Below are 8269 nucleotides of genomic sequence, written 5' to 3' on the forward strand. Positions count from 1 at the left end.
TAGCAATGAATATATCTTTCCTTAGAAATATTAATTCCATTTTTCATACCTATGTTTCATTCCTAAACTGTTTTTTGTCTTTTGCTGTACACTAGAAGCACACAGTGGAGAGTTGTGATTTCTCCATGATCAACAGCAAAGTGGTACCCTGTTGAAAGCAGACTTTGACACACTACATCCATTTTGCCTTCTTGTTGGCATCTTGTGAATAACTTGAACTTTTGTTTTTGTTTTTCTCCCTTTTAAAGTCCTTTTGAGAACGGATGTGATTCCATGATTTCCATAGTCGTGAGGATTTGTTAATATTTTGGACAATGAGAAAGTAAAGCACACATCAGCAAAATAACAGTAAGTTTAAGAGACAAAGAGATAACAGATAAGGAATGAGGATACTGTCTAAGGTGGAAAATTTTCTAAAGTCTCATCAAGTTCAATTTATTCCTTTGTTTTATGTAACATAAAATATTACATACTGATAATTTACAGTAGACTCTTATGAATAGGAAAATTATTATTGAATCATCTAGCTTAGAACTTTTACTCTGTTCCCATTAGACTGCTGTGCTATGTTGAGGAGTACCCAGAAAATTCTTGGAAAATTATTTCTTGGGACATTTTTGCTTAACCATCAAGGCATGAACTGGAACTTGAAAACCATAAAGTTACTGCATATATTAAAGAAGAAGTAGGGGCTTCTTCAAACATTAAATCAGAAGTCTGGGGTTAACACAGAGTATATGACACATGTGTCTTTGTGCTGGAGTTTCTTTCGTAAGAAGGAGGTGCTCATTATTACGAATGCTATCCTTCATTCAGACTTTTATTAGAAGACATGAGAGCTGCATCTTTCTTATTTCCTTTTAATATTCTTCTTTTAAAAATGTTTAATTTTTAAAAATTCATTTGCAGGCAGAGATAGAGACCAGAGAGACAGACAGAGAGAAAAGGCAGGTCAAGGCATCCATGCACTGCAAACAAGCTCCAGATGCACATGCCATATTGTGCATATGGCTTTACATGGGTACTGGGGAATCAAAATTCGGTCCTTTGGCTTTGCAGGCAAATGCCTTACCTGCTAAGCCATGTCACCAGGCCATGAATATTATTCTTCTAATACATTGCTTAAACAAATATAAAAAATGTCATTATGAATTGTTAGACCAAAAATAGTATATGAACACAAAACATCTCATAAGGTTCCATTTCAAAGACTTTTGTTACATGTAGAAGGGCTTGGAAGCTGTTGCATTAGACTTGAGCCTTGAGTGTCAGCAATTTACATTTACTAGAACAAACTTTATGTAGGTCATAGCTTCAATCTATTCAAATGTGTTATAAATTGCTGGCACATCAAAATTATATATATATATATTTTTTTTTTTTCATGACCAACCAACTCTTAGTCCCTGTACTTATGACTCTGACTTCACAGAGACATCTTACTGCAGCATAAGTAAGAATCACTGTCTTGAAGTTGTCTTATGATCTTTTTCATCTTTAAAATAGCATAAGCTTTAAAAAATAAGACCATCACTGTAAGGTTATTTTAAGAATCCAAAGTAAATGTATGTCAAAAATATCGCATAATGCAAGGAACATTATAAATAATTCATATCTCTTACTCCCTGACTGCACTATGAATACAATTAAAGAGAAGATGATACCCTTGTTCATTGTTTCCTGTATGACACATGGGAGGTACTTAAGAGTATTTGTTGGTTCAATGAATCACTTGCACTGTCATTTAGTGAGTGAATCATTTGAGCATTGAACTTTGTTCAGCACAAATCCCCTTATTAAGACAATATTATTTTCTGTGGAAGAATCACTTTCCCCCAAATGAATAGTCCTAGTTACTGTTCCTTTCATACTAGCATGCACACAGTTCCTCAGTCTCATGCATCTATTAAGTTCTACCTTTCTTCCTTTCTTTCTCTAACTCTCCCTTCTTCCCTTCTCATTTCCCTCCATTATGTCTTCCTTTTGTCTTCTCCTCCCTCTCCCATTCTCTGAGTACCCTGAATATCCTCCATCATGCTATTGTAATCTCTATTATAAGAAAATCTCTTATAAATTATTTTACAGAAAAGCCTGAATTTTTAAAGCAGTTGCTTTGTAATATCTTATGTAGTCAGTCCCCATGCTGTAAGACAACAATTTTATATTTGTCTTCTGAGGAAATGGATTATTCCTTTGTACTTCAGTATTTCCCATCAATAAGTAGATACCCATTCCTGGCAATGACCAGAATTATAGTTTGTTATTCAATTAAATAGTTTCTAGCTTATGTTTGAGGACAGGCAGGTAGGTGGACTTCAAGAATATATATATATATGCATATATGTGGACAAAAATACTACAAATAATCAAGAATGTCTCTTATAATACAGTAGATGCATGAGACAAAAAAGATGTAAATAAAACTTTAAATACTGTGGAATTGTGGAGTGCCAATTTAGGTCTATCTTTTAGTCATGGGTATATTGGAGGGTACAGGACACCTCATGAACCTGATTCTGATTAAGTGAAGATAGGAGTTTATTTTCTGAGTAAAAAGAGTGAAAGAGGTAGGATGAAACTCTGTCTTTATGTGCAGTGAAGGGTTTGGTGAGGAACCCACCTGGAGGAATAAGGGGAAATTGGTGATGAAGAGCTTGGACTTCGTCCTTGCTCACAAAGCAATGATTAAATGCGTGAGGGGTTGGAGGGATGGTTAAATGTGCTTCTTGTACAAGCAAAAATGTCTTAGGGGGTCCCAAAATTGTCCAGGTTTGAATCTCCAGATCCACTGTAAGCAGCTGATTATAGCCACCATGCCTCCAGCATTGGAAAGGGGAGCAGAGACCAGAGAATCACCTGGGCTTGGTCAGAACAGTCCTGGTGTCAGTAAGACTCCCAATCAAAGCAGAACCACATTTCATACACAAACATGCAAAAAGGTGAAGACTAGCACTCAACATTTATCCTCTGACCACTCCCATCAGGACATGTGTATACCCAGGCTCACACACAGGAGCATATGTGCATGCTCTCCATGAGCCGTGCATGTCCATTCTCACACACAAATGAATGCATGTCCATATGTCACACACACACATAACACACATATCAAAAATATTCTCTGTACTGTATGTATTTATATGTTATTTACTAAAATCATAACGTGATTCTATGTAATTCTTAAAGCTTTCAGGGTGCAGTCAAAGACTTAATAATTTTGGTTGCTGAATTGTTCCTGAGTCCTGCATTACTGAATTCAAAGTCTACCACACATTTTAATCAAGTAGCATTTCTGAACTATTAGGAAATGTTCCAGAACAAGTGAAAGCTGTATTAGATAACCACTCTATGAAAAGGGTGAGCATTTTTAACAGATTTATTTGTGGATATAATGTCTAACTTAATATTTCATGGTGCTACATATCTGTAACTCCAGTACTGAAAAGGCTAACCTGGAGAATTTCAAGTTCTTGGCCAGGCTGGGCTAGAAATTAAGTCTGTAACAGAAAACAACAAATTATTATGTCAAGCACAGCAAATAACAAAGATGTTACAGTCACAGAATGGGGGTGCGGCTCATATACTCCTGTTATCTAACATAAAATATAAATGAATAATTTTGCTTTTCCCTAATACAAAGAAATATTTATGAATGATATGATTATGCTATAATTAAAATACATGCCATTTTACAAGTTTTGAGATATATAATTTGGGAAGGAAAAGTTTGGGCTCCACACTTAACATCCTTGGGGAGATGTGAAAAAACAAAATGCACAGTTGGATCACGCAGAGCAAGATCATTTCAGCAGGTGCAGGGGGTAAGAGCTGGGAAAGCTTGTGTGCCTGTGCTTGATGCTTGACTGTTACCTGAATTTAGAACAATTTTTCTTAAGGCAGAGATTTCTACAGAAGCCTAAGCCCTTCACTATCAGTACTGGCATGATGAAAGAGCTTGCTGTTTTCTGAGATCAAAACTTATTTTCTAGTATTGTGGCTTGTATTGCAAATACAACACAAATCCATGTAAAGATCAAACTCTGGGTTACACGAGCAGCTTAGGATCAGGGAAATGATAGCCAACTTCAACATACAAAATCCTTCCTGATTTTTTTTTTAATTGAAATAAAGCAAGTTGAGGGAATAAAATTAAACAAAAGGAAAAGGAAGATTGAATATGGGGTTAGATCCCTACTGACATTCATGTTTTTTTGCATAGCAGATCACTGGGCATTGAGAAATGGCACAACTGTAACTTGGGTTAATATAGGAGGAAATAGAACATTTTTGGTCGAGTTGAGGCAGAATTCTTTGTAACTCTACTCTCCAGGAATGTTGCTGATGTCTCCACTTTGTACTCATTTCAAAAAGATCACTGTTCTGGACTCTACCCAGTCAAGACATTGCTTCTGATTATTGTAAAACTGTTGACACACAGAGACAATGGTACATGGAATTGGCAAACTCCCACCTAGTGTCTGTGGAATGGTATTGGGTGAATCTTAACACTAACTGTCTTTGTGCTAGCTCATAATATACAGCAGTGGTAATGTAATAAAAAAATACATGGTTCTGTTTAGTGAATAGCAATAGTGAGTGTGTGTGTGTGTGTGTGTGTGTGTGTGTGTGTGTGTGTGTAGGAGAGTGAGAGAGAAAGAGAGAGAGAGAGAGAGAGAGAGAGAGAGAGAGAGAGAGAGAGAGAGAAGAAAGAAAGAAAGAAAGAAAGAAAGAAAGAAAGAAAGAAAGAAAGAAAGAAAGAAAGAAAGAAAGGGACTCAACTGTTTTCTTAGTCTACATTGGCTATTACAACTATATACTAGCCAGCTTTTCAACAAAAGAAATAAAATGAATTTCTCACCATGCTAGAGACTGAGAGTTGAAAAGTCTAAGACCAAAACACCTGGGTGTCTAGTGGACAACAGTTTCCTGGTTCATAGAGATTTTGGTTTGTCTGTTTATTTGCTTATTTATGGAAAGCTCACAAACTGGAAGGAGTGAAGGAACTCATGAGAATTTATAAGAATAAGTCATATACATGAGTTTTCTACCATGAAGATCTCCCAAAGTTCCTTCTGCTCCATAAATACCCTGACACTAAGCATCAGTTTGAAATATAACAGTGGGAAGATGCCATAATTATTTATGTTATACTAAAGAGTTGGAAATAACCAAGCATATAGATATAGAATTTCTATTGTTCCAACCCTGGAGAACTGCTCTCAGGAATAGCTTCTAAAGTGACAATGTGCAGAAAATCCATGGGAAGAAACACAGCTCATAAAAAATGGTGCTAGAAGTCCATATAACTCTGAAACAAAAACCCTCTAAAACGTAAGGAAAAGGAAAAGAATAAACATCCTCATTAATATCAATAAAAAATCTTCAATATATTCACAAACTGAATTCAAGATCAAATGACGATAATACATAATGAACAAGTAAGTTTCATATAAGTTATTAAAATTTGGTTCAATATAGTCCAATAACTAATAATAATTTTCTGTTTAAATAGATTTAAAGGCATAAATCATATGAGCAATTGATTCAGAAAACTAACTTCATAATATGTCTTCATGGGGACGTACTAAAAAACTAGATATAGATAGATGATACCTCAGCATAATCAAGGCTATGTATGACAAAACTAAAGGCACTATTATCCTAAATGGGGCAAAACTGAAACATTTTCCTTTCAAATATGGCATACAACAAGGATTCCTACTCTTTAATATTATTCAATATCATTCTCAAAATCCTAACTAGAGTAACAATCTAAGATAAAAGTATAAAAGGGATGAATATTGGAAAGAAAATGTCAAAAGAAGTATATAATACATGGTTCTATGCTTAAAGGACTCTATACACTCCATAAAAATCTTTTAGTTCTTACAAACAGATAAAAGTAGCAGAATATGAAAAAAACATAAAATCAAGGAGCTTTTATATATACTTATAATGAAAAATAAAAATAAATAAATCTAAAAATAAATCCAAAAATGTATCCCACTCACAATAGCTTCAAAAAATATGTAGGGATAATCATACATCCTTGGATAGGGGAAAACTCCAACATCATAAAAAAGACATCAAAGAAGATACTAGATCATGGAAAGATCTTCCATGTTCCTGGAGAGGAAGAATTAAGGTTATGAAAATGGCTATATTACCAAAAGCCAATGCACAGATATAATGAAATTCCTGACAAATTTTTCACAGAAAAATTAATATTAAGCTCAAATTAGAACACAAAGAACAATAGATAACCAAAGTAGTATTAAGATAAGAAAAACAACAAGAGGGGAGCATGGTACCTGAACTTGTTTAACTACAGATCCATAAGCGATAAAGATTAGTGACACAGAAAAGAAATGCAGAATAATGTTACATGATAGAAAATTAAAAAAAAATCCAGAGATATCTAATTTTTGACTGTTAAACAGACAAACAAGTGATGGTTCAAAACTTTCTGCAAAAAAATGAAATTAAATCCATATCCCCCTTTCTGCACAAAAACCAATTAATAATAAATGACCTTCATTCAATCTGGAAATACTAAAACTGTTAAAGGAAAACACTCCAGGCAAGTTATTGACAACCACACCAGTTACTGACAGAAAATATCTGGATACAATTGTAATACCACAGTAAACATCTCCAAGCATTGAAAAATGATATTATACAAATATAATAAGGGTCTGCACAGCAACAGGAATTGGTGAAAGAATAAATGCATAATCTAGAAAATGGCAAAAAGTCAACCAGCTGTACCTCAGACAAGAGTTAGTGGCTAGAGTATATAAATAACTTCAAAAAATAATACAAAAATTTAAAAACCCCAGTCATTAAATGGACCAAACATGAACAGATGGTTTTCAAGCAAAGAAAGACAAAGGAATAATAAATATTTTTAGAGTTTAAATCTCTAGCTGCCAGAATAAAGCAACTTAGTGGAGAAATAGGAACACTTATCCACTGTTGGTTGGAAATTTAGGAAGCAATATGGAGACTCCTAAAAAAGTTAACTATAGAGTTCCCAACAGACCCAATTATTCCTTACTGGGCATGTACTCTAAAAGCTCCACACCTCAGTTCAGAGAGATTTGTTCAACCATCTTTATAGATGCTCAATTTATAATAGATAAGTGCTGTAGTCAATCCAGATGTCCATTATTAGATGAATGGATAACAAAGATGTGGTATATCTACATGATGGAATTCTACACCGCAGTAAGGCAAAATGACACAATGAAATTTGAAGAAAAATAGTCAAACCTGAAACAGATCATTCTCAGTGAACTCACCCAGTCACAGAAAGATAATTACCACATAGTCTCACTCATTTACAGCTTCTAACCCGAATCTACCCGAGATGCCAACATGCCTAACAAGTCTCTCAAGGACCAGACAATAGGGTGGATGGGGAGGGAGGGGGAGCTAGGGTTGGGGTGGAGGACAAAAAACTGGGGCCCACTGGCAATAGTACCATTAAATTCTATACCCTAAAAGACAGACCAAATGGGTGAACCTTCACCAGGACCTTAGAGGGACCACCTGAATCACAAGGCCCTGGAGAGGGTACAATGAAAGCTAATCTTAATCTTCTCCTGTTTCTGTTCCACCCACCCACTCTCTTTGCTCTCTCTTTACATCACTTATCTTATTCTTCATTCTCTTCTTTGATGCTGACCCATAACTCCCAGTACCAAAATGTGGCTATCACCCACAATGAGCTCTTCATCAAAAAAACCTACAAGGTTTCCCAAAAGAAAACAGATATCTGTCAGACTACTTGACAAGTCACCAAAGGTTAGTGGTAAGACCCCACTGCTGAAGAAACCATATGCTGTTGGCATGTAACATGGAGTGACATGGCTGGAAGCTGGAAGAGAGTCAGTCCCCAGTCAGTTAGCACATCTAGTGCCAGAAGGTGCCACATAATTGACTGGGGAAAATGGCCAATATTTGCCCAAGCAACTCATGGTCTAAGCTATTCAGCAGCAAACAACCTTATGTGATGCTCACACAAGTGTAATACTGGTGCACAGACATGGTGGGAAACCCAACTGCGCTTGATTTGGCTAACTGATCTGCTCAATGGGATGGAACCCTTAGCTGGAGCTGGGAAAACAGTCAGAATCATATCCAAAATGAGCCCAGTATCCATTATCAAGCTCCTTCCCATTGTGAGCTGCAAGAGGGCCTACACCTATTAAATTCTCTCAAAAAAAAAAAAAAAGTTATCCCATTTATTTGGTGCTAACTTTACTTT

The sequence above is a fragment of the Jaculus jaculus genome, chromosome 7 (genome assembly GCF_020740685.1).
Source record: "Jaculus jaculus isolate mJacJac1 chromosome 7, mJacJac1.mat.Y.cur, whole genome shotgun sequence".
In the NCBI taxonomy this organism is placed as follows: Eukaryota; Metazoa; Chordata; class Mammalia; order Rodentia; family Dipodidae; genus Jaculus; species Jaculus jaculus.